This window comes from Dendrobates tinctorius, unplaced genomic scaffold, assembly GCF_039654945.1.
Source record: "Dendrobates tinctorius isolate UK_male_01 unplaced genomic scaffold, ASM3965494v1 ptg000338l, whole genome shotgun sequence".
NCBI lineage: Eukaryota > Metazoa > Chordata > Amphibia > Anura > Dendrobatidae > Dendrobates > Dendrobates tinctorius.
The window spans coordinates 2,163,775-2,191,733 of NW_027362004.1; positions in this window are offsets into that span (position 1 = coordinate 2,163,775).

The following is a 27,959-nucleotide window of genomic DNA, read 5'->3' on the forward strand; positions in this document are numbered from 1 at the left end:
AAATTAACTATATTTCAGTCACAGGGGTGGCACCAGTGCGGTTTCAGTCAATGCTCTGTGTATAGTGAGCGGCGGATGTAACTGCATCCCTGACACTGACTGACAGCAGTTCAGCATTAGAGTCGTCTGTCAGTCAGCGTCGGGAGCGCAGTTACAACTGCCGCACTCTATATCTGTTTTCACTGTATGCACAGAGCTGTGACTGAACCTGCGCCAGCACCCCCCCGCAATGACTGAAACCTGAAAGCTGCCCGGAGGAATAAAGTTCCTTTCATCCCGACATCGGGGCTCAAAGTGCAGGCGCCGGGCAGGTTCAGAATGCTATTAACATACATATTAACCCCATATCTGCAGGTTAATAGCGCTTTTTTCACGTGTCAGGTTCCCTTTAAAGTGAATCTGTCACCAGGTTTTTGCTTTTTGCATCCCATCAAAGAGCAGTATGATAGACCCTAAATCCAGCGATGTACAGTGGGTACGGAAAGTATTTAGACCCCTTTAAATTTTTCACTCTTTGTTTCATTGCAGCCATTTGGTAAATTCAAAAAAGTTCATTTTTTTTTCTCATTAATGTACACTATGCACCCCATGTTGACTGAAAAAAACAGAAATGTAGAATTTTTTGCAAATTTATTAAAAAAGAAAAACTGAAATATCACATGGTCATAAGCAGGGCAGGCGTCAGCACCCGGCGCACCCGGGCAAATGCCGGGGCCCTGGCGAGACAGGGGCCCAACTCACGCTGTCTGGGATACCCGCCGCCACGCCCGCCATGCACCAATCCCATCCTCGCCCTCCCAGAGACCCACCGTAGCCAGCAATGAGTCATCGGTAGGCTGTGTTCTCTTCTAGCACAGGACCTGTGATGAGGTCACAGGAGGAGAGGAGTCAGGGGTCACATGATCAGAAGCCTCGGTGTCTGCAGGACTCTGCTGTGCTGGTGGTCGTCATGGTGCTGGATGAGGGAAGTTTATGTGTGGGGTCAGGAGGGGTTTACAGGGGGATGTAGCACAGCAGTGTGTGTACGAAGCAGAGCTGTGTGTGTGCGGAACAGAGCCGTGTGTGTACGAGGTGTACGGAGCAGAGCTGCATGTGTACTAGGTGTACGGTCCGGAGCCGTGTGTGTACGAGGTGTATGGAGCGGAGCCATGTGTGTACGATGTGTGCGGAGCGGAGCCGTGTGTGTACGAGGTGTAGGGTGCGAAGTCCGGAGCCATGTGTGTACGAAGTGTACTGGAGTGTAGCCGTGTGTGTACGAGGTGTTCCGGAGTGTAGCCGTGTGTGTACGAGCTGTACGGAGCGGAGCCGCTTGTGTACGAGGTATACGGAGCGGAGCCGCATGTGTTCGAGGTGTACGGAGCAGAGCTGTGTGTGCACGAGGTGTACGGTGCGGAGCCGTTTGTGTACGAGGTGTACAGAGCGGAGCCGTGTGAGGTGTGCGGAGCAGAGCCGCATGTGTACGAGGTGTACGGACCAGAGCCGCGTGTGTACGAGGCTTGGGGAGCGGAACCACGTGTGTACGAGGTGTGCGGAGTGGAGCCGCATGTGTATGAGGTGTACGGAGCGTAGACAGATGTGTACGAGGTGTACAGAGTGGAGCCGCGTGTGTACAAGGTGTATGGAGAGGAGCCGGATGTGTACGAGGTGTAGGGAGCATAGCTGTGTGTACAAGGTGTACGGAGAGGAGCCGTATGTGTATGAGGTGTACGGAGCGGAGCCATGTGTGTACGAGGTGTACGGAGCGGAGCCATGTGTGTACGAGGTGTACGGAAAGGAGCCCTGTGGGTACAAAGTGTACAGAGCTGAGCAGTGTGTTTATGGAGTGGAGCAGAGCCGGGTGTGTACGGGGTGTACGGAGTGAAGCCACGTGTGTATGGAGCGGAGCCGTGTGTGTACAGAGTAGAGCCGTGTGCATACAAGGTGTATGGAGCGGAGCCGTGTGTGTACGAGGCATACAAACCGGAACCATGTGTGTATGAGGTGTGCGGAACCATGCGTGTATGAGGTGTATTGTGGGGAGCATTCATACCTCCCAACCGTCCTGGATCCAGCAGGACAGTCCCGATTTTGAGAGAGAGACTGCCCCAGCCGGGAGATTACTTTTCCCGCGGACACAGGAGTTTACGGCGGAGCCCCAAGGAGCACTTTAAAACTCGCAAGTGACGTTCTACCAGAAGTGACATGCTGGAAGCTGACTGGAAATTAGGTAATTTTGGGAGGAGATTTTGATGGAACAATGGAGGCACTTCAGGGAATACTTCAGATCCATCACCGTGTCCTCCTCCGACAGCGTGAACAGCGGGATCGCCTTGGAATTTGGGATGCCAGCCATGTGAGCGAATCATGATATGTCCTGCATCAGGAGGCTCAGGTGGGCACTACAATGGGAACCGGGCTGCTATGGTATCTTTATAGAAAATTTCTTTCTCTCTCTCTCTGTTATTTCTTTCTCTCTCTGTTCTTTCTCTCTAATCTTTTTTTTCTCTATCTCTGTTCTTTCTTTTGCTCTCTGCTCACTTTATTTCCCCTCTTTCTTTCTTTCTTTCTCTCTGTTCTCTCTCTCTCTCTCTGTTCTTTCTTTCCTCTCTTTCTCTCTCTGTTCTTTCTTTCTTTCTCTCTGTTCTTTCTTTCTTTCCCATCTTTCTTTCCCTCTCTCTGTTCTTTCTTTCCCCTTTCTTTCTTTCTTTCTTTCCCCTCTTTCTTTCTCTCTCTGTTCCTTCCCCTCTTTCTCTCTACCACTTTGTTCTTTCTTTCTTTCCCCTCTTTCTTTTTTTCTCTCTCTCTGTTCTTTTTTTCTGTCCACTCTTTCTTTCTCTCTCTGTTCTATCTTTCTCTGTTCTTTTATTTCTTTACCCTCTATCTTTCTCTCTCCCTCTCTGTTCTTTTGTCCCTCTTTCTTTCTTTCTTTCTTTTCTTTCTTTCTCTCTCTGTTCTTTTTTCTGTCCACTCTTTTTTCACTCTGTTCTTTCGTTCTTTCCCCCTCTCTGTTCTTTCTTTCTTCCCCTCTTTCTTTCTGTTTCTCTGTTCTTTCTTTCGCTCTGTTCTTTCTTTCTCTTTCTTTCCCTTATTTGTTTCTCTCTCTAATCTTTCTTTCTCTGTTCTTTCTTTCTCTCTCTCTGTTCTTCCTTTATTTCTCTCTGTTCTTTCTCTGTTCTTTCTTTCCCTTCTTTCTTTCTTTCACTCTGTTCTTTCTTTCCCTTCTTTCTTTCACTCTGTTCTTTCTTTCTCGCTTTCTGTTCTCTCTCTCAGTTCTTTCTTTCTCTCTCTGTTCTCTCTCTCCTTTCTTTCTCTCTCTGTTCTTTCTTTCTCATCTTTCTTTCATACATGCACTACTAATCAATAGCCTCCTGTTTTGCCACAGAGCGTGAGTCCGTGTGGATCACATTCGTGTCCGTGTGATCCACACAGAGAAAAGTCCATTTTTGGCCGGCACCACGGATGCCAAATGGCATGAATCGTGGTATGTGTTAAAAGGGGGGGCCCACTGAGACTCTTTTGCCCGGGGCCATCAAAAACCTGGAGCCGGCCCTGGTCATAAGTATTCAGACCCTTTGCTCAGACACTCACATTTAAGTCACATGCTGTCCAATTCCTTGTGATCCTCTTTGAGATGGTTGTACACCTTCATTTGAGTCCAGCTGTGTTTAAATAAACTGATAGGACTTGATTTGTAAAGGCACACACCTGTCTATATAAGACCTCAAAACTCACAGTGCATGTCAGACCAAATGAGAATCATGAGGTCAAAGGAACTGGCCAAGGAGCTCAGAGACAGAATTGCGGCAAGGCACAGATCTGTGTTATGAATGAGTCACCGAAGGAGGAAAAAACAAAAATACAAGCTAAGTCCAGAAAACCGGAGAGGTTAGCAGCTATCGGATTGCAGACCCCTGATCCTATTCACCACAACTAAAAGTAGCCGTGGGGGGTTCCTACGGTGCCCTAGACCCCTCGTTCACAGCCCCTAACATGTATTGTCAGTGAAAAGCAGATAAAAACACAAACACAGACAGAAAGACAGGTTGAGCAAACGATGGGGCCAACTAACTAACTAGGAAAGGACAGAAAAGATGCTGGCTGCAATCCGCAAAAAACCCTACCAAAAATGTCCCAACCGTCTGATAGTGAAAAAGGCCCTAAAGTTGCTAGACTTCAAAATCACTGTATCAGCACTCAGGTATATTCTGAAAACAGAGCAAAGAGATAAACTGATCAGAGACAAAAATGGAGCTCAGCCCGTCCCAACAAAGGCAGGCTGAACACAAAACACGAAGCAAACAGACAAAATCTCATGGAAAAATAAGAGAGCAAAAACTTAGCTTTCAGTAGACAGGACTAACTGGTTGCAAGAGCTCAGAGCAGAAAGGATCACCAGCAGCCCTGTAGGGCGTCGGCTGCCTTATATCCACTCAGTGATTCCGAGTGTCCAATCAGGCTCCACCTGTTCAGATGACAGGTTCTTCTCAACCCAATCAATTTCACTACCTCTCTTCACCAGCAGAGGGAGTTCATCAGACATCAACGGTGAAGGGGAAAATGAACTCACAACAGATCTGGCCAAGGTTACAAAAGAAATTCTGCTGTACTAAAGGTTTCTAAGAGCACAGTGGCCTCCATAATCCTTAAATGGAAGAAGTTTGGGATCACCAGAAGTCTTCCTAGACCTGGCCGTCCAGCCAAACTGAGCAATCGTGGGAGAAGAGCCTTGGTGTGAGAGGTAAAGAAGATCCCCAAGATCACTGTGGCTGAGCTCTACAGATGCAGAAGGGAGATGGAAGAAAGTTCCACAAAGTCAATTATCACTGCAGCCCTCCACCAGTCAGGCCCTTATGACAGAGTAGCCCGATGGAAGCCTTTCCTCAGTGCAAGACATATGAAAGCCCTCATAGAGTTTGCTAAAAAACACATGATAGATTCCCAGGCTATGAGAAAGAAGAATCTCTGGTCTGATGAGACGAATATAAAACTTTTTGTTGATAATTCTAAGCGGTATGTGTGAAGAAAACAGGCACTGCTCATCACCTGCCCAATACAATCCCAACAGTGAAACATGGTGGTGGCAGCATCATGCTATGGGGGTGTTTTTCAGCTGCAGGGAAAGGATGACTGGTTGCAATTGAAGGAAACATGAATGCAGCCAAGTACAGAGATATCCTGGATGAAAACCTCTTCCAGAGTGCTCGGCACCTCAGACTTGGCCGAAGGTTCACCTTCCAACAAGAAAATGACCCTAAGCACAGATCTAAAATAACAATACAGTGGCTTCAGAACAATTCTGTGACCATTCTTGACTGGCCCATTCAGAGCCCTTACTTAAACCCAATTGAGCATCTCTGGAGAGACCTGAAAATGGCTTTCCACCAACGTTCACTATCCAACCTGATGGAACTGGAGAGGATCTCCAAATCCAGGTGTGAAAAACTTGCTGCATCATTCCCAAGAAGACTCATGGATGTACTAGCTCAAAGGGGTGCTTCTACTCAATACTGAGCAAAGGGTCTGAATATTTATGACCATGTGATATTTCAGTTTTTCCTTTTTAATAAATTTGCAGAAATTTCTACATTTCTGTTTTTTTCATTCAAGATGGGGTGCAGTGTACATTAATAAGAAAAAAAATGAACTTTTTTGAATTTACCAAATCACTGCAATGAAACAAAGAGTGAAATACTTTCTGCACCCACTGTATCAATTACTTTGCTGGTTGCTGCAATGTAGAGAAAATCACAGTTTTAGGCTAGTTTCACACTAGCATATGGAGGCGTTGCGGAGGGACGCAGACTTCCTCTGTGAAGCTCCACCCACTGCCGGGCCTCCTCCGTTCAGCTCCGCCTCCATCGTCATTCGGCCTGTATACCCTATCTTTAGCAACGTGTTGGATTTTGTTGCGCTCGACGCAACGTCAATGCCGACGGAGGCAGAGCTGAACGGAGGAGGCGTGGCAGTGGGCGGAGCTTCACGGAGGAAGTTCGCATCCCTCCGCAGCTCCTCGATACGCTAGTGTGAAAATAGCCTTATTTGCTGGAGATCTACTACCAGTTCTCTAAATTCTAAGCTCCATATAAAAGAAATATATTAGAAAGTTGTAGAACTTTTCATTTATACAGGAATTAAGATTTTGTAAAATAACACCAGAAAACCCTCTTTAATAGAAATTCATATTTTTAATTTTATTTAACATGCAGAAATTTACAAAATTTAAATACAATGAGGGTGTAATTGTACTCAAAAATACCATGTGTCTATATGGATAGGCAAGAATACAGTGCATTGAATAACATTTACTAAGTTTAATGAAAAGTAAATCTACTGCTTGTCTGATCTGAGGATGAGTCAGTTATAGGCAGAATCAGGCTCAGAAAATATCTACAGGAAGCCATTCAATCAGATGTAAGTGTATTGTTGAATATTGCAGCTTTAACTCTCTGGCAGCAACATTAAAGGCGGGTGTTAATTTTAACCTAAGTCCAACTTAATTAAGAGTCTTTAAAGAGGCTTTGAAACATGGAGCCTTAGGAATTGACCTTGGTGTGTGAATGTCACACATGTGCTTTAGAAAGTCTTGTATTTTTATGCTGTACACTTGTTTCAATGGTAAGGCCACAGCTTCAAGCAAATTAGGAAAGCTCAGTTTTATCTACCAGCCAAAATCTGCTTTTTTCATCTCTGCACGGACTACAACATGCACATGTACAAAGCAATAGTTCTAATAATCCATCTGTTGAAATGACAAATAAATCTTGTCAGCATATTATTTTACATGGTTTGTTATGCTGTTTTATGCACAAGGGTAGACTCAGGGCCGGCTCCAGGTTTTTGAGGGCCCCGGGCGAAAGAGTCTCGGTGGGCCCCCCTTTAACACATACCACGACTTAAAATAATTCCTTTAAAGGGAATATGTTACAAGGTACTTGCTAGCCCATCTGAAAGCAGCATGATGAAGGGGCAGAGACTCTGATTCCAGCAATGTGTCACTTACTGGTCTGCTTGTTGCAGTTTTGAAAAAAATCCTGTTTTCTCTGCTGTAGATCTACCAGCTTTCAGAATACTGAATTCTGTATAATCCCGCAACTGATTTACAGCTTTTTGCCTATGCAGTGTACACAGAAAACAGGGGTATGCAGAGTTCATGAATGTGGAGGACTACCTGGCAGCAGGTTTACTAGTCCTCTAGAGAAGCTCCTGCTGAAAAAAATTATTTTATCAAAACTTCTACAAGCAGCCCAATAAGTGACAAGTCAATGAAATCAGGGTCTCTGCCACTACATTATGTGTCCCTCAGATTAGGCGTCAAAATCCTGCTGATAGGCTCCTTTTAATAAGAACAATAAAAGAAAAAAAACGCTTATTGAGACATTCCCTTTATGTACTTTTTAATTGCTGTTTGACAAATCAGGTACCAAATACTTGTCTTAAATCTAGCTGTCAGAAAAGATGCAACAAGTGAGATTATAATGGCTGACGATTTATCTATAACCTTCAGTCTTTAATCCATATTCTGCAAATTTGGAAAGTGACAAGAAAAGTGTAGAGTTTCGTAACAAGATGCAGGTTATTCCAGATTTATTAAACCAAATATATACATATATAATTTTATCGCTATCAAACAGTTAAAAAGGTGCCAAATTTCAGTGTAAAAAAACATTCTTACATTGTATAGAGGATCGTTTTCCTAGAGGAAAAAAGGAAACCGTGCTGTACATTTTTTACAATGTGAATCAATGGCAAATATATGCCTGCAATAGCTTCAACAGAATACAGTGTGAACAAAGCCCAAAAAACTACCTAATTTACTGACCACAGCTTTACACTAGCATTTATTTTCACGTCAGCATGACGTGACAGCGGTCACCTGACTATAGGAACCAATTAGGACCATCAGCAGCAGACAGATTTCCCACTCTATAGGCGACATAACATATGTCATGGGGCTCATTGACGTGTGAATATCCCAACAGACTACAAAAGATACACGCGAATAGAAGTCACATGCCAGTGTGACAGCTGAATGAGCTTATAGAATGCTAGCCTGGAAATGGCCCGGTGTTGCGTGGATAGGAAATATTGCTGGATTTATAGTACGACATAACGTCCAAGCTAAGCAAATATCAGAGTAAAGAAAAAGAAGTAATGGAGTCCAGTGACTTCCATCGCTCTGATGGGTAAGACTGCAGCGACCCCAGAGCCAGGACCCGGACCCCCTCCTTTGGCACACTTTCCAAAACACAAACCCCAACCAAATAATGCACATAACACAAAGTGATGGGTGAAGGTCGGTCACAGCTTTATTATCTTTTAATAACAACCATTAAAAAGGCACTTGTATTTTATTAAGACGTGCTCTTCGCCCAATGCCCTGTTCCCAATTCACAGGCAAGTCAGCCAACGAGCCATAGTCTTGTGTCCTTTCTTTCTTTTACCGCCACGGAGGATCCTGTAAATTAGACAGGACTCCGACCCCCACCCATCAATAACAGAGCCAGCTCAACACCATCTTAAAGCCCTGATAGAAAGATTTATAGCCTGATATCAGCTGGGTGGACGCCGTCCGACCTCAATAATGCCACATTATCCTCTTCTAGTTGCCTGTGACGAATGAGAAACCCAAATCTCTCCTGAATGAATTTGGAAATACGAGTATTAAGCCTTCTTGTCCACTCAACAGCCATTCCATCTCTTGCCCTTGCCGCATTGCTCTCAAATTATTTTAGACCAAACAAAGACTAACTCTGGAAAAACTGCAAAAGCGGTCCACATCTGAGCGCATCATGAACAGAAACTCCGCCAATTTGTAGGGGCATAAGTCATTTCCCCCCCATGCAGCACAAGGATTATCGTACCAGTGTTTGTTCTGGGGATGTACACGACATCAGTAAGCACTTGTGGCCAATGTCCCCTTATACCCTGACACATAAAATTCACCTCCCAAAACCCAAATTTCTACCTCCAGGACAGCCTTCAGCCTGTTGGGTAACCCAGAATATAAATGAGTGGCCCAAAGGCCAAACCCTATGCCTCATAGCACCTGCGAGTAAAATAGACGGCAACCATACAAGAAATCGGGCCTAAGGCACCTAACAAAGCACGTCAAACACCACCAACCCAATCTCTGCACCTTGAAATCCGGTAAATCCACCTAGCTGCCTTTGTCGCATCCACGAACCAAATGTGTGGGTGCCATATTCCCGTGGCTCAACGCCCAGCGCCGACAAAATTATCGTAAATATGGACTGGAATTGATACCTTGTGAAAAGAGAACCACAACATGTGACAAGACAAAACTAGACCTCACACTGCGCGACGAATAATCGTTAATTAAAGTAACGGGACAAGTAAGGCCTTCAAACGGCCGTATAATCACACAAGCTCCTTTACCCAACAGGTCTTTCTTCGACTTGCGGAAACAAAGACGAATAGTATTCTGTACAACCACGACATTGGCAAATAACAACCCCCCTACTGAGCTAAACTTCAACCCCAAGAACAAAACGCACCAAAAAGGCGATCCCGAAAGCAGCCGAAAAAGAGCTTGGACTTAAAAGTAGAGCTGCTTGGGAACTCAGTACAGGCTATAATACTGCTAAGCAAAGTTAACGAGACAGAATGCCTTCACTCAATGATAGGTTGCAACCTCCTGCAAACCCTCCTAGCTTGACGAATAATAACTTTTTCGTAAGATCCGCCCAATCCAACAACTGAAAAACAATAGGCCAACCTAGATAAGCGCTGCTGAGCATACGTGACCGATAAACCCCATCGATGAATCTGCAACAGAAACTACATCGAAACCTGCAAGTGTGCTTGGTCACAAGACGTAAACAGATTGTTATTTACCAGTAAACACCACTCTACCCATGCCTAACCGAATGCTTGCCAAATCTATGGAGCCACAGAAGAACGCACCAGCGGCATTAGTAGATCACCACCACTTCCCTTAGAGAAGAAGGGCATGGAAAACTCGTCAGAAAATATCGGGAAAGTCTTCTTTGACGGCTTGACAAACGAAACAATCATAATATTAGCAAGAGTGTCGTCTGTTTTCGGCATATGCCGCACCTGTGGTAAAACATTAAATCACAAACATAACACTAAACGACGAAGAAGACCCAACACCATGGGTGACACGGACGACCTGAGGTTTATACAACGCAATACACCAAGGCTGTTTAACAAAACAAACTTTCTTATTGAACAACTAAGCACCCCGAAATTCTACGATCAATGCAATAGAAAAAACTTTGCATAAAATAAATGTCCTGACACAAACTAGGGCACCTATAATAAAAGGCCAATGAAACCATGCACTTTGATCACCGCGCACTGTGCCTAAATTGAATAACCGTAATTCCCAATTTTGACGTTTCAAGTAACAAGAACCTAGCATAACCATTAAAATAAACCAAAATACCTTACACACCTCCAAATCAGCCACCATCGTAAACGTAACTCTCAATCTGTGGACGGGCATAAAAAGCCTTAAGTCGCCAATAACCACCGCAGGAAAAAAGACCCTATCTACCAGCATAATTCTGCTAGCGAAGACCAAAACCCCAGCAAAGATTTCATTTGCAAAAGGGGGTGACCCTACAGACATAAACAAGCTCGGTGATCAGAAAAAAAAAATGCTTTTTGAAATTTTTGTAGAGAAGCCAATATACCACTGCAATGGTGTTGATTATTTATTCCGAGAAATGTGAAACCCACACTGTACAAATGTTGTTTTTTATTTTTGCTTTTTTTTGGAAAACAAATGAACACGAAGCGATGCATTACGACCATAAACAAACTCATCGCGACAAAGCACAACTCTGAGTTCCCAGGGCCGATAAAATTAAAATCATCTATGTAGTGGGCAACTGATCTTCCCTCCGACTCATATCTCACCAACCAAGTACTAAAACGCTTGAAATAGTAAAATGAAAAGAGCAACACATGGGAACATAAAGCACTCGAAGTCCATTCCACTATATGAAAAAACACTCGGAATGCACTGACCATAAACGAAAAGCAGGGCCAATAACGGCCTTTACTAACCAAGCTCCGTGACCACAGCCCTAACTGGAGCGAATGCACTATAAAAAACACATGCATCACCAATGCAACCCACAGCGGAACCCGTCATTTACCAAAAGCCCTTTTTTATGTAATAGATGTTGAATAAAGCAGAAAGCTCCGGATTCTTGCTCGGGCACAAGTCTCTTAGTGACCTTGTGACCGATAACCCGAGTATTCCAAGCAGATTTCAAATTCTTTGCACAATTAGTGAACAGCTTTAACGGAATGAAAAACCACATGAACCAAAAAACGCAGACTTCTGCTTCATCCTGTGTGGGGTAGCGGTCTAACCACAGGCCCTATCGCCACCACGCTCATTGGGGTCCTTGCACTCCGTCTGCTGGGACCTGCGCAAACCGTATAAGCGTTGTATAACATATCCTGATATATGAGTAATACCGAGCCCCATTCGGGGCTGTCCCATAAAGCATGTTATAACTGCAAAACTTGCAACCAATTATCAGTTCTTTAAAAATTATGCACATCAGCTGGCGTGTGAACCCCTTTTTTTTTTTAATTAATTTCTATATACACTCACTGGCCACTTTATTAGGTACACCATGCTAGTAACGGGTTGGACCCCCTTTTGCCTTCAGAACTGCCTCAATTCTTCGTGGCAGAGATTCAACAAGGTGCTGGAAGCATTCCTCAGAGATTTTGGACCATATTGACATGATGGCATCACACAGTTGGCGCAGATTTGTCGGCTGCACATCCCTGATGCGAATCTCCCGTTCCACCACATCCCAAAGATGCTCTATTGGATTGAGATCTGGTGACTGAGGAGGCCATTTGAGTACAGTGAACTCATTGTCATGTTCAAGAAACCAATCTGAGATGATTCGAGCTTTATGACATGGCGCATTATCCTGCTGAAAGTAGCCATCAGATGTTGGGTACATTGTGGTCATAAAGGGATGGACATGGTCAGCAACAATACTCAGGTAGGCTGTGGCGTTGCAACGATGCTCAATTGGTACCAAGGGGCCCAAAGAGTGCCAAGAAAAAATTCCCCACACCATGACACCACCACCACCAGCCTGAACCGTTGATACAAGGCAGGATGGATCCATGCTTTCATGTTGTTTACGCCAAATTCTGACCCTACCATCCGAATGTCGCAGCAGAAATCGAGACTCATCAGACCAGGCAACGTTTTTCCAATCTTCTACTGTCCAATTTCGATGAGCTTGTGCAAATTGTAGCCTCAGTTTCCTGTTCTTAGCTGAGAGGAGTGGTACCCAGTGTGGTCTTCTGCTGCTGTAGCCCATCTGCCTCAAAGTTCGACGCACTGTGCGTTCAGAGATGCTCTTCTGCCTACCTTGGTTGTAACGGGTGGCAATTTGAGTCACTGTTGCCTTTCTATCAGCTCGAACCAGTCTGCCCATTCTCCTCTGACCTCTGGCATCAACAAGGCATTTCCGGCCACAGAACTGCCGCTCACTGGATTTTTTTTCTTTTTCGGACCATTCTCTGTAAACCCTAGAGATGGTTGTGCGTGAAAATCCCAGTAGATCAGCAGTTTCTGAAATACTCAGACCAGCCCTTCTGGCACCAACAATCATGCCACGTTCAAAGGCACTCAAATCACCTTTCTTCCCCATACTGATGCTCGGTTTGAACTGCAGGAGATTGTCTTGACCATGTCTACATGCCTAAATGCACTGAGTTGCCGCCATGTGATTGGCTGATTAGAAATTAAGTCTTAACACACAGTTGGACAGGTGTACCTAATAAAGTGGCCAGTGAGTGTATATACACATACATATAAACATATACATACATACACACACACATCTATTTATTTATTTTATTTATTTTTTTAAATTAATTTATATATATATATACACACACACACACACACGCATACATATACACACACACATATACACACACCTCTATATTTTTTTTTTTATATATATAATTTTTCCATACATAATTTTTTTTTTACTGTTACCATCCGGAGCAACGATAATTGTTCCACCAAAGTCTTAAAGGCTGTTAGCATTAGCACACAGTTACCATCCGTAACAACGATAATTGTTCCACCACGGCCTTAAAGGCAGTTACCATTAACACACTGTTACCATCCGGAACAACGATGATTGTTCCACCAAAGCCTAAATGGCTGTTACCATTAACACACTGTTACCATCCGTAACACACTTTTACCATCCAAAACGATATTTGTTCCACCAAAGCCTTGAAGGCTGTTAGCATTTAGCATTAACCATTGCTACCATCCGAGACACCAAAAACGATCACTCACCATGATCCACAGCTGGAGGAGGGATTCCCACTGGCGGAGGAACTCCGGCTCCAATTATGCAGTAACATAGGATGCCTTAGTTAGTAGCCCAGGTAGTGCACTTGGCTCGACCAGACTGTAAGCTCTTAAATGAGCCCTCAACTCACGTTGTCACGAGGAGGACAATGCCCGCGGTCGGGGCTCGCAGACACGCTCGACCTCTCTGACAATGAAGGAGAGCGACGCCTCGAGGACCGAGATCTATGGCGATGGCTGCTTCTGGACCTACAGCTCGAGTGCGAGGACCTCCTGTCGCATCTGCCCATTAAATGCGACCATGACGGGAGCACAAGGATGAAGAAAATGAGGAACAGAAACGCCTGCGCCTATGTCTACCCTGTGTGCCCTTATGGGGCTGCTCCTCAGAGGCGATGACACCTCGAGCAAATCTACATTCATCACAGGGTCCCCCTCAGACAGGTCAGATATGGGGCAAACTGCCCTTGCAGCTGCTTGTCTAGGAAAGAGCTTACCAAGGGGTTATATTATGTTGTGAAACACCTGACAAAGTAATCTTTTGTTTATTACTGAAATTGGCTCTTCAGTGGAGCCTGAGGAGTGAGTACTAGTCCTCCCTCCCTTAGCAGCGACCGCCAGCACCAAACTGCAGTCCAGGCCCCTCGCTTGCGCAACTGCGTCACCCGCTGTGATAACCGGGCCTCTAAGCCCCTGCGACGGCTGACAGCGGAGGGCAGGATGAAGTAATGATGCCGCAGACGCAGGGTTCCTGCCGCTGACTCTTGTAACTGCTCCTGTCGCCTGACTAGAAGGCGGGAGCCTCGCGGGTGGGACTTTTCTCCTGTCATGCCCCTGGCGTGAGCCTCCTGTCAGAACAGGAGAGGTCTCTCTGAGGCGCTTAGGAGGGCAGGAACACCGCACGGACCGCTCGCCTCCCTGCCCGGTACCTGATGCTGCTGACCCCCAGGTAATCACCGTCGGGGCCGGGGGCATGACCACAGGTGGGTTGCGGAGACAGCGCTCATCCATGATAGTTCACAGATGATAAGCACTGGCTAGTACATAGAGCTGAGTCCCCCTACTCCAGCCAGAGCGCGCGACGTGAGTCAGCCCCCCCAACTCCAGGGTGCTGATGCCGACCCTGACCACTTGCACCGATGCGATGGGCGCAGGTCTCAGCAGACAGGCGCTACGGGCACTGGGGGGCACATAAAAGCTCCATGCTTCCTATTCCCCACCTGTACCTGGTAGGAGAAGGTCAGGGGTCTCCTGTGGAGGTCTCAGGCTGGCTGAATGGTGGGGACTCTAGCTACACAGGGCACCACCATCAGTGGAGCCTCCACACCTCCCGTCCTCCGCACACACGTGTTACACTAAATACACACACAGGGCTGCACCGTCACACCGATGACGCCCCATGCTCTGCCACGATCCCTGCACAAATCGATCACCACTCGCGTTCACTGCACAGACCTGGGGCAGCTGGGGGTGAGGTGCAGAGACGGCAGCTGATGATGCACACGTCTCCCCCGCCTCCTCTCACCTGAGCAGTATGCCGCTCCTGCCTCCCGGGGCTCCCAGGCCTCGCTCTGTCCCTGGCGTCTCTCACTGGTCCTCCTGGTCTATCCGAGGCTCCGAGTGGCCGACATCCCGCGCACCTCCTAACACAGCATCCTACTTCGCACTGAGCGCTCATTGGTCAGTCCAACTATCACTCTGGAAAAAAGGTTCCACCCCCGGACACCTCTCTGACCAGCAGAAGAAATGCCTCATACAAAGGCGCTCGCCCATTGGCTGCCAGAGATGTCAATAACAAAGAGACTAGTACTAGATCCCCTCTCCCATGGCCCTGCCTTTTTTCTAAATCGCGCCAATCATTGTGATAAGGTGGGACAATAGAACAGGGAAGAGAAATCATTGGATGAGATAGGTGTCTGGGCACCCCCGATTGACAAAAATGCACTTTTTATGTTTTCTCTATAACTAATTCACCTACAGATGTTACTCTGAGAAGGTTACACTAAAATATTTAGGTACAGGTTGATTTTCAAACATCATCCGACTTACAGTATCAATGAGACGTCAAAACATGTCATTAATGGGGGTTTATGTGGTGAAATCCCCACTGATTTGATGGATAGTTGTTTATCGATTTACGATCACTTAAGTCACCAGCCCAATCTGCATCCACATAGCCTGTGAGTTTTAGATCTGTTGCAGATATCCTTAAATTTATATAACAACACCAAAGAACAGAGTCAACAGTATAACTGCAAATAAAATCCATCTAATATATAAAGCTCAAAGTGTGTGTGTGTATGTATGTATGTATGTATGTGTGTATGTCCAGGATAGGCATCCGCACCGTCGCAGCTACAGCCACAAAATTTGGCACAGTCACACGTCTGGACCCCGAGAGCGTCCTAAGCTATGTTGTGAGGTGAAATTTTAACCCCGCGCGTTCCAATTTACCAAACAATTTTGCCCCTATCTACATAATGGGGAAAAAGTGTGTGCACGTCAAGCCCCGCCCCTCTTTATGATGTCATAATGCCCCTATCTACATAATGGGGAACAGTGTCGAGCCCCGCCCCTCATTATGATGTCACAATGGTTGACTATGGGATGGAGGATGTGTGATGGGTATATGGGCACTGGACTATGGGATGGAGGATATGTATGATGGGTATATGGGCACGGGACTATGGGATGGAGGATGTGTGATGGGTATATGGGCACTGGACTATGGGATGGAGGATATGTATGACGGGTATATGGGCACGGGACTATGGGAAGGAGAATATGTATGATGGGTATATGGGCACGGGACTATGGGATGGAGGATGTGTGATGGGTATGTGGCGCCCCTGAGGCTCGGTCGCCACAGAGGTATTGCACCTTCTCCTAAGGTGTGGTGCCCCACCATCTAGGTAAGGTGGGAACTCCTTGCCACACTCCAAAACCTGCATCCCACACACAGGATAGTTCAGCGGGGACACCTAGCAACTCCAGGCTGGGGGTAGCAGAGCACCCTTCGTGGAACCCTGCTTCGTAACACGAGATGTGCTGGGAGGTGGGAGGATTTAGTATAAAAGAGAGGGAAAGGTTAGAATTACAGGTCAGTCTGGGGGAGAGTCCCAGAGAAGGAGGTCAGTCTGGCAGAGGCCAGAGAGAGAGCAGGCTGACAGTAGGTCAGCCTTATGGGAGTGAGGCAGAGGAAGACAGTCAGTCAGGAGAGGCTGAGGACTGGTCTTAGTGGAAGATCTCCCGTGAAACGGATTAGAAGAAGGAGTGCTGCAGGTGACTCTGTGATCTGAGTCAGCTGGCACGGGAAAGGAAGAAGAAGAGAGAGACTTAGAACTGTAATCTGCATTTCCATAAGAGAGAGAAGGACAAGTACAGAATGAAGTGGAGAGAGACCAGAGAGGAGGAGTGGGTTGGATAGGAACCCTGCCTATAGGTTCTCTGCGCAAGGCCAGGGCCCGGTCCCCGAGGTTGTATGGACACTTATGGTTCTGCAGCAGGCACCGGTGGAGTAGTTGGCTGTAAATGCACTACTCCCATCAAAGACTTGGGACACAACAGCGAAACGGATAGAGAGCCGGGATTCAGGAGAAGGGAGTACCCGAAGCAGGCTACAGCTGTCTGTCATACAAGTGAGGATCTAGGAACATATGACAGGAGGAACTCCAGGGAACCACGGTACTGGAGATCTTCACATTAAAAGGCGCAATAGAGGAGTCGTTCAGGAAAGGCACATGTGGAGGGGTGCTGACGGGGAGAGCCCTATCTTGCCTGGAGGTTGGCTGGGCCTCTGTCCCGGAGGACACAGTACCGAAGCGGGCACCAGTGTGCACTACGATCTGTGAGTAAAGCTTTGATACTGCAAGCCCTAGTGTGTGTGTGTGTGTGTAAATATTGGAGCTATAGGTGTTAAGTTAAAGAATTAATTCACGGAAAAAAAAAATGTGTGGGCTCCCGCGCAATTTTCTCCGCCAGAGAGGAAAAGCCAGTGACTGAGGGCAGATATTAATAGCCTAGAAAGGGACCATTGTCATTGGCACCTGGCTAAAAACATCTGCCCCCAGCCACCCCAGAAAAGGCGCATCTGTAAGATGTGCAAATTCTGGCACTTAGCCTCTCTCTTTCCATTGCCCTGTAGCGGGTGGCATATGGGGTAATAAGGGGTTAATGTCACCTTGCTATTGTAAGGTGACATTAAACCCGGTTAATAATGGAGAGGTGTCAATAAGACCCTTATCCAATATTAATCCAATTGTATGAAAGGGTTAAAAAACACACACATTAAGAATAGTCTTTTAATGAGGTAATTAAACACACAGGATTGCCATCTTTATTAAACTCCCAATCCAGTCAAAGCCATCGTTCTCCTGTAAAAAATAAAAAAGCAACAATATCCCATACCTGTCCACCGTACAGTGAAGTCCCACGCCGCAATCCATCTCAAGGGATTAAATAGTTTACAACCGGGAGCGATGCTAATGCTACCGCCGCAGCAGTAAACCACTGCGGAATGAATGAAAAGCTGCCTGAGCAGCCTCCCCGCCTGACCAGACATGAACTCAGTAGCGTGGGAAAGTTTTTGAACATTTTCCCACGCTGCTGAGTTTACCTCAGGTTAGGCGGGGGAGTCTGCGCGGCGTCAGTGACATCATCGCTAGTCACTGAGGCTGCGCAGACTCCCTGCATGACCCGCGGGGAACTCAGCATGGGAAAATGTTCAGAAACTTTCCCACGCTAATGAGTTCATGTCCGGTCAGGCAGGGAGGCTGCGCGTTGAGTGGTAGTACAGTAGAGGCGAAGATAGCACTAAACCTGTTCAGCAACGCAAACTGAGAAGGCTACACCGAAAAGCCAGGAGCGCTTTGGCCGGTAACGCTCCCGGATAAACAGCAGAAAAAATGTCCGCTACTGTCTGGAGACAGCATGTGACATCACAGTGGGTACAGAGGCTGGTGTGGGCCAAAAAACCTAACCAACGCATTTGAAGGAGATCACGGCTCATCTTCCTCAGGGTGTCTGTACAACTTGGGACAGACTGCAGTTACGGTATATAGGTTTTTAGTCGATCCCTTTGCTCCAAACACATTCCAGTGTAGTTCTTTTATTCCACTGGTACTCCACATATATGTAAACCACTAGAATGTGTGCTATCAATTATCTTAGTAATAAAATTTCTTGGTACTTTTATTAATAATTTTTTTTAGAAAACTAAAACATGCGCAAATAACTTTAATTATCATACAAAAAATATTGATTCAAAATACTAATTAAAAAAGAAATATAATGGGTCATATTTCTTTGACTGAAAATATTCAATATAATGCATAATAGTAATAGTGACCATTTTTTCTGCCGGTTATTACCGGCTGGAGCGCTCCTGGCTTTTCAGTGTAGCCTTATTAGTTCACGTCGCTGAACAGGTTTAGTGCTATCTTTGTCTCTACTACCACTCCACGCTGTACCAGCTGGTGTCCTTACGGTAGCATAAATCTTCGATGATGCCAATTAACATTGAGTCTATATCATTTAACAGCTCTATTGTATGATAATATTCTCCAACCAGCATCACAATTAAACGTATGGTTGTGCTCACTCTGCTATTAGGTTTCCACTGACACTACAGTGATACTTTCATGTAATGATAGGAGGATGACAGGAATAGGCTAGGCCACCAGGAAACCAGAAAGGTTGGTAACTTAGCGGACTGCAGACCCCTAATCCTAACCACACAACTAGCAGTAGCCGTGGGGCTTACCTACGATGTCCTAGACGCCTCGGCACAGCCTGAGAACTAACTAAGCCTAAAGCAAGAAAGGTGAAATCTAAACGGCCCCGGAGTAGAACCCCAAAGAAATAGATAGCCCCCAAACATATACTGTCGGTGAGACAAGATGAAGCACAAACACAGGCAGAAAATAGACTGAGCAAATGATGGGGCCCAAACTGTCTAGATAGGATAGGAAATGGAAGACACTGTCTGCAATCACGCAAAAACCCTAAAAAATCCAACACGTCTGATGTGCAAAAACACTGAGGTCTCACGACCACTTCCCCACTATATCAGCATTCTGGTGTGAACTGGCAGCAAAGCAAAAGAGACTAATATAACAGGGGACTGAACAAACTGACACAAGCTGTAACATATGGAGTGGGGTCCAGCACTGCCCAGGCAGGCCGCACGCTGAACCCTCACAGCAAAGCAAGGCAAAACCAGATCAGATGCAAAAGATTAGCAAATGAACAACTTAACTAAAAAATGCAGGATCAGGCAGGAGAGCAGGAGACAGCAGACCTCAAAATCCACAGGAAGAAGCAAATCACCAGCAGCAACTCAATGAAGCCTGCTCACTTATATCCTCCCAGTCAGTAACCCCTGACTTCCAATCATCGTCATCAGGTGGCAGACTTCTGTCAACCCGGCCAACTCCACTACCTACAGCAACCACCAGAGGAAGCCCCAACTCAGAAGTCAGATCAAGAGAATTCACAACACTTTCACTCCCTATGGTTTTTTTCCCAACAATAGGGAGAGAGAGTACTAGTATTTGCGGCAACTGGTTCAATTATAGGAACTCCACGAATCTTTTGCACCACTAAGTGTATGTTAATTTGATCGTGCTACCTATTTTTGTATTAAGGGACTTATGATTGCCATCTAAATAGTGTAACAATTACACACCCTCTTTTGATTTTTCCAGTTTTGGATTCCACACCCAGTCTCCAATATCTGTTTGCAGTTTTTTAGTACTCCTGCTCCCCCCTCTGTTGTTTTTAAAGGCGCTGGTGTTCCTTCCACTTTTTAGTGGCATCATACATTGTTTGTGTGGCACTTTTGTTGTCTTACTTTATGGGGGCACTGAAAGGGGAATATATGGCTTCAGTAGGAGGAAAATTGCTTTGTAAAGGCTGCAAAGTTGTGAGATATGCTCATTTGTGATCCTGCCGAATATTTTTTTTTTTTTGTTGAGGGGGGCTTAATTAGAACTTATACGATGGGAACCAATTAGTGATGATGAGCGAATAGCATTGATGCTCGGGTTTTCCCGAGCATGCTCGGGTGTCCTCCAAGTATTTTGGCGTGCTCGGAGATTTAGTTTTCGTCGTCTAATCTGCATGATTTGCGACTGTTAGGCCGGCGTCACACTAGAGAGAAATACGGACAAGTGAGAGGCGTTAAAAACACGCATTGCACACGGACCAATGATTCTCTATGGGGTAGCTCTCATAAGTCATATATTTCTCGCGTATATTTGAGGTCCGTGCCAATTGCAGCATGCTGCGATTGTCAGCGTACTACGCCCATAGTACACCAATGCAAGTCTATGGGTGTGCAAAAAAAACGCATTACACATGGACCACATGTATTACTTGCGAGAAATACGCACCCGGTGTCCTTTAGAAAAGCCGGCAATTCAGTGCACAATACAGTAAAATCACACTGACAGGTGTAATAAAGAAATGAAAGAATAGTTATATAAACACAGAATATATATATATATATATACATACATACACATGTCATTGAGACACACATATATATATATATATATTATTTCATACAGTTCTACATAGCAGAATAGCCGCAAAATCAATTGCCAGCTTCTGTAAAATCATTCCAAACCCGACATGAGATGAGGGTTTGTGTGTAAAATTTGGGAATAGATCTTATAGATGCGCCTTTTCTGGGGTGTCTGGGGGCAGATTTTTGTAGCCAGGGTGGGGGCCAAAAACAATGGTCTCTCTCAAGGCTATTAAAATCTGCCTCACTCACCTGTTTTACCTCTCTGGTGCCGCTTTTGCTGCGGGAACCCACGCATTTTTTTTCCAACGAATTAACCCTTAATTTAACACCTAGACATCCCAAATTTTACACACAAACCCTAATTTAATTATTAGTCAGGGACATATTAAAAAAATACATGAAATGAAATGGTTTACTGTATGTAAACCATGTGTCATTTCATGTCGGGTTGGGGAATGATTTTACAAAAGTCGGCAATTGATTTTGCGGCTATTCTACTATGTAAAACTCTATGAAATATATATATATATATGTGTGTGTGTGTGTGTGTGTCTCAATGACGTGTGTATATATATATATATATATATATATATATATGTATTCTATGTGTATATATCTATTCTTTCGTTTGGGTTTTAACCTGTCATAGGGCTCCATTATATGTCCATTTTGCAACCCTTCGAGAAAAGGATGCCATACGGATTACATTCGGATGCTTACATGGGCAAAATACGCGGCCACACCCTGATAACGGATGACATACGGAGCACTATTTAGGGACCATTTCTGCGTACTACGGCCATAAAATACGGACCGTATTTGTATACGTTGTGTGTGACTCCAGCCTTAGACAGCCTGAATACATGTGAGGAATGCTTGTTTGTTAGTGAAATCCCACATGTATTCAGCTTGTCCAGGAGCCATAAATCATGCAGCTGAGACGGCGAAAACTAAACCTCCGAGCACGCCAAAATACTCGGAGACCACCCGAGCATGCTCGGGAAAACCTGAGCAACGAGTATACTCGCTCATCACTAGAACCAATGCTTCTATGTACGCCCTGTGCATAGGCTATACACAGACTGCAGTCAATGATCTAGTGATACTATATTAGTGCATTGTCAGTAATGACTTTCCCTAAAATTAAATCATATTTTCTGGAAAATCATAGCTACACTTTTACATACAGCACTTAAGAATAATGGAGTAATGAAGACAGAAGATTTTGAGGCACCTTAGTGTGTAGGAGTGCCAGATCAAAGTTCAGACTTTAGAAGACTTCATTGTTGTTGAGCTGCAGGACAGAAAACGCAGTAAACATTACTGACAGCTAATAGCCAGGAACAGAAATTGCTTTGGACAATCAGGTGACATCTCAATTAATATTTGGTCAGACTTTTTCTATTGAAAATAATCTGTTAATCAGTGTTAATAATGACAGATCAATAATTTAACCTTCTTTTACTTTAAGTGAACCACATACTACACTCTATAATCCTGGGTGATGTTATCTCAAATGTGAAAATTAATTTTTGAGACTTTAGATGAAGTACTGATAAAGTGGAGGCGATCCTAGTTATGAATCTCAATTAAGGTAGGGAGGATCTGTTAATACTGGTCCAGTGGCTACATCAGTCACTTGTTAAATTTAGTCCACTGCACTGTCATTGATTACAATAGAAATATTGCATCAAAAATCTCCTAGCACCATCATGTGGCAGAAAGATGCACTGCAGCTGCTGAAAACATGCATGAAGTGACCTTAGTGGAAAGTCACAATAACCTAGATGGTTCTGAAATAAGGCTTCCATCAAGGTGAATAGGGCCTCCATGGTTCCTGAAGGTGAAATGTTTAATCTATCTTCAATATTAATGGTGAAAAAACAGAACTCTGTCTCTAGGTAATTTTTTATTATCTGGAAATGAAAGTGAACATTTGAATCTTAAGAAAGAAGGATAACTAAATAATATAATCCAGTCCAAAACTACAGAATGTGGATGCATCCTGCGCAAGTGCTGCTCTAAGGGCTCATACTCACTTGTGAGAGGCTCGCACGATTCTCGTGCAAGTCTCGCATGAAAACCTGGCACTGGGACTGGGGCGTGTGGCTACATGTATTTCTATGCAGCCGCATGCTCTGGTCCCAGTGCCGGCGGCAGTGCTGAGTTTTCACAAGAATCGTGCAAGTCTCTCGCAAGTGAGTATGAGCCCTAAAGATTAGTGTGGGACAGTGGTGCAAACTTCAGGCTCACAGACCGCTGAGGTGGGTGTCACCTGCAGTGACCATATAGGTCACCTACAATTCTCTTCTGGCTTGTAGAATGGATTAATTGGTTCAGATTCACTATGTATTGCAGTAAAAGGTCTATATTTGGCTGAAATTTAAAATCCACTAACCATTGGTGTTTATTAAGTCCACTGTCCACCCATAGGTCACCAGCTGCAATGTAACACTCTCAACCACCTTGGAATTAATCTGCAAATAAATATGCTACTTGTGCATATTGATAAAAGTGAAACATATGTATTATAACACTCACATATATAGCACTGTGTATTAAAGTGTTCTAGACCTCATAGGATCAATATTCTGCACTAAAAACATACAGTCATGGCCGAATGTGTTGGCACCCTTGAAATTGTTCCAGAAAATGAAATATTCCTCCCAAAAAATAATTGCAATTGCACATGTTTTGTTATACACATGTTTATTTCCTATGTGTGTATTGGAACAATGCAAAAAATGGGAAAAGGCAAATTGGACATATTTTCACACAAAACCCCAAAAATGGACTTCACAAAATTGTTGGCACCCTCAACGTAAGATTTGCTTGTACACCATTTGGAATAAATAAATGCAATCGATTGTTTCCTGTAACCATCAACAAGCTTCTTGCCTCTCTAAACTGGAATTTTTGACCACTCTTCTTTTGCAAACTGCTCCAGATCTCTTATATGTGAATGGTGCCTTTTCCCAACAGCAATTTTAAGATCTGTCCACAGGTGTTCAATGGAATTTAGATCCAGATTCCAGACTGCTTGCTGGCCACTTCAGAACTCTCCAGCATGTTTGGGGTCACTGTCCTGCTGGAAGACACCAAACAAACTTCATGACCTAGAATGTAAACCCAGCTTTCTGATTCTGGGCAGTACATTGTGACCCAAAATCCTTTAGTACTTTTCAGATTTCATAAAGCCTTGCAGACAGTCAAGGCCTCCAGTGCCAGGGGTATCAAAACAATCCCAAGAAGCTTTCCCTGAAGGAGTTTGGCTTACTAGCATACATTTTGACAAATAGCAGTCTAGCTTTTTTATGTCTCTGTGTCATCAGTGGGCTCCTCCTGAGTCTGCTGCCATAGGGTTTCAATTCATTCAAATGACGGCTGATAGTTCACGCTTACACTGATGCCCTCTGAGCCTGCAGGACAGCTTGAATTTCTTTTGAACTTGATTGAGCCTGCTTATCCACTTTCCTGACTGTACTGCATTGCAACCTTTCATTATTTTTTCTCTGCCATCCACGCACAGGGAGATTAGCTACAGTACCACGGGTTGTAAACTTCTTGATTGTGTTGTGCACCATGGACAAAGGAACATCAATATCTCTGGAGCTGGACTTGTAATCTTGAGGTTGTTGATATTATTCAGCTATTTTGATTCTTAAGTCCTCAGACATTTCTCTTCTCCTCTTTCTGTTCTCTATGCTAAGTATGGCACACAGACAAGTAATACAAATATTGAGTCAACTTCCCCTCTTTTTATCTAGATTCAGGTGTGATTTTCATATTGGTCACACTTGTTACTTGCCACAGGTGAGTTTGAATGAGCACAAGGCCGCCACTAGGAATTTCAGGGCCCCATACTGTCAAAATTTTTGGGCCCTCTTGAGACTCTGCCCAGGCTCCACCCCATCTCCACCTACACCCCTTGAATGTTCCACAGTCTCACCGCCCACTCTTGGAAAAAAACTCCACTTCTGCACCACATCCTCACTAGAGTTGATTGAATAGCTTCGGATAAGCACTTATCCAAATAACTGCATCGGGAACCTGGATAGCTGGAGCGCTCCCGATAATCAGCTGTTCGGCACTGCAGCTGCATGGGTCGGCCTGTGTGACAGTCACATGGAAAGCCCAACAAACAGGCTCCAAACAACTGATCATCGGGAGCGCTCCAGGTATCCGGGTTCATGATGCAACTATTTGGTAAGCGCTATAGCTATTCAGATAAGTGCTTATCCAAATCTACTCGATCAGCACTAGTCCTCACCAATCACACATTAACAGTTCCCAGATCACATATTTAGCCATCAGCTTTTGTTTGGGCCCTACTCTACTCTAACCTATTAAACATTTGTTAAAATATCCAATACTCTTTTTAAGTATATTTTTATTTTTCTTTACGGGAATGTGTCACATACATTTTTTAAAATAATTGAAACCAGATTGTGATTTTTTTATAATCTGTATTTCTGATTGCAGGTTACTGTATTCTGCTTTCTGTACATTTAAGGAAGTTGTCGGTGGATATCGGTCTGCGCTCGGACTACAGTACATGGACTGTGTAACAAATGGAAGCGGAGGCACAGATGTTGAAGTGCACATTCGTTTATTGCTATTTTTGTGGAACCACGGGACGACGGCCTGGGGGCTCTAAAGGGGGCGTGACTATGCAAGCCCCAGACACCCATAATAAGACCCCTCGAACAGGATCAGATTGGGGTATCCAAGGGACGCAGGTGCTACCTCCAGTTAGACCCCAGACACGTGGAAGCTGGCTCAGCGGACAGATGATCAGACAGGGATAACAAGTAGCATTGTACTTGACAGGCGCTAAGCGGCTGCACAAGACAGAGCTGGCACAGGGAGTACCGACGCTGATGTTGTCCTGGGTAACGAAGTGGCGGACGGGTGAGCAGGATGACACTTGCGCAGGTAGCACCATTATCGTCCCGAGTACGGAGTATTGAGCCTCAGGTAGTCTGAGAAGACAAACGGTATTAGCTGGGTACTGACAGGACAGTGGCGGAGCACATCAGAGCACTGACACAACAGAACACTGAACCAGAAACAAGCAACAGGAAACACTTGTTGCTCTGGCACCTTGTCTATGCCAGAGGGGCCAGAAATGGTACTCACTACAACACCATTGGTCTGGAGCATATTTGAAAAATGTGCACTGTCTCTTTAAGAGACTGGGAGCGCACACGCGACCTCAGTGTCATACCAGGAGATCTGCTAGCCGTGTGCCAGGAAGCAGGAGCAGAAGAGGAACCAGGGGCCGAGGCTGAGCAGCGGGGAGCAGACTGGGAGCAGGGATTCCAACGGGGACCCCGCGGAGGTACGGGTATTACAGTATCCCCCTCCTTATACCCCTTCTTTTGCCAGCCTGCGTAAAATCTCTACAGTAGGAGAGAAGCCTGGATATTCTCCTTAGGCTCCCATGACCTTTCCTCAGGACCAAAGCCCTTCCAATCCACCAAGAAAAAGGTCTTACCCCTTACATTCTTTGTGGCCAAAATGTTTTCTAACTCCAAGGCATGCTTCTCACTGACGGGATCACGAATGGTCCCCGGACCCTTATAGAAGGAGCTCAAGACTACTGATTTGAGGAGAGAAACATGAAAAGAATTATGCACACGTAAAGAAGCAGGCAATTTCAATTTGTACGAGACTGCGTTAATTTGTTTTAAGACTTCAAAGGGACCAACAAAGCGGGGACCCAATTTGTAGGAGGGTATCTTCAGGCAGATGTACTTGGAGGAGAGCCACACCTTATCTCCGGACGAAAGATTGGAGTATCCAGGCATCTTTTGTCTGCATGTCTTGGTATCACTTCACACTAATGTATAGAGAATTCTTCCCAAAGGTGTCTGCTGCGGGGACGCCTGAAGGCCCAGAGATGGAAAGAGGGATTTCGGGTTGAAGTCCAAATACAATCTGGAATGGAGACCTTCCAGAGGATTCACATACTTGATTATTGTAGGAAAACTCTGCCCAGGCAGTAACTTGACCCAGTCATCATGATGCACATTGACGAAATGACGTAAAAAACTGGACAAGATTTGATTGGTCCTCTCTACTTGCCCATTGTTTTGAGGATGATAAGCAGAAGAAAAGTCCAGTTCCACCTTCATTAGTTTACAAACCGCTCTCCAGAACTTCGAAGTGAACTGGACACCCCTGTAAGACACGATGTGGGGAGGTAACCCATGGAGACGGAAGATGTGCTGTATGAAGTAGTCAGCAAGCTCAGGAGCAGACGGAAGACCAGACAGAGGAACGAAGTGAGCCATCTTCGTAAATCGATCCTCCACAACCCAGATAGTGGAGCAGCCAGAAGAGATGGGAAGATCCGTAATAAAGTTCATTGCGATGTGCTGCCAGGGAGCGGAAGGAACAGGAAGTGGCAGGAGCCGACCGGACGGAAGGTGCCTAGCAGTTTTGTTACTAGCCCACGAAGGGCAGGCTGCGACATACTCCCAGATATCGAACAAACAAGCTAAGTAGGCGCCATCAATGTAATAATATCAAAGGGATCACCACATGCATATAAAGTAAACTGCAGCAATATAGAAGAAAAGACCATGCATAAACGTAGGATCACCACTAGTGTTGAGCTTTCCGATACCGCAAGTATCGGGTATCGGCCGATATTTGCCGTATCGGAATTCCGATACCGAGTACCGATACTTTTTTCGTATCGGATACCGGAATCGGAAGTCCAAAATGCAATGAGCCACTTTTGTGGCTCTGATTGGCTGCCGAAATGACGTCATCATGATGCGCTGTCTGTGCGCATCATGATGCGCCGTCAGTTCGGGCCTTCGGGGGGGCTGTGCCGACTGTCCGGGGGTCTGTACCGGCCTGCCGGTGGTCTGTGCAGGCTCCAGTGGTCTGTGCCGGCCTGCCGGTGGTCTGTGCAGGCTCCGGGGGTCTGTGCCGGCCTGCCGGTGGTCTGTGCAGGCTCCGGTGGTCTGTGCCGGCCTGCCGGGGGGCTGTGCCGGCCTGCCGGTGGTCTGTGCAGGCTCCGGTGGTCTGTGCCGGCCTGCCGGGGGGCTGTGCCGGCCTGCCGGTGGTCTGTGCAGGCTC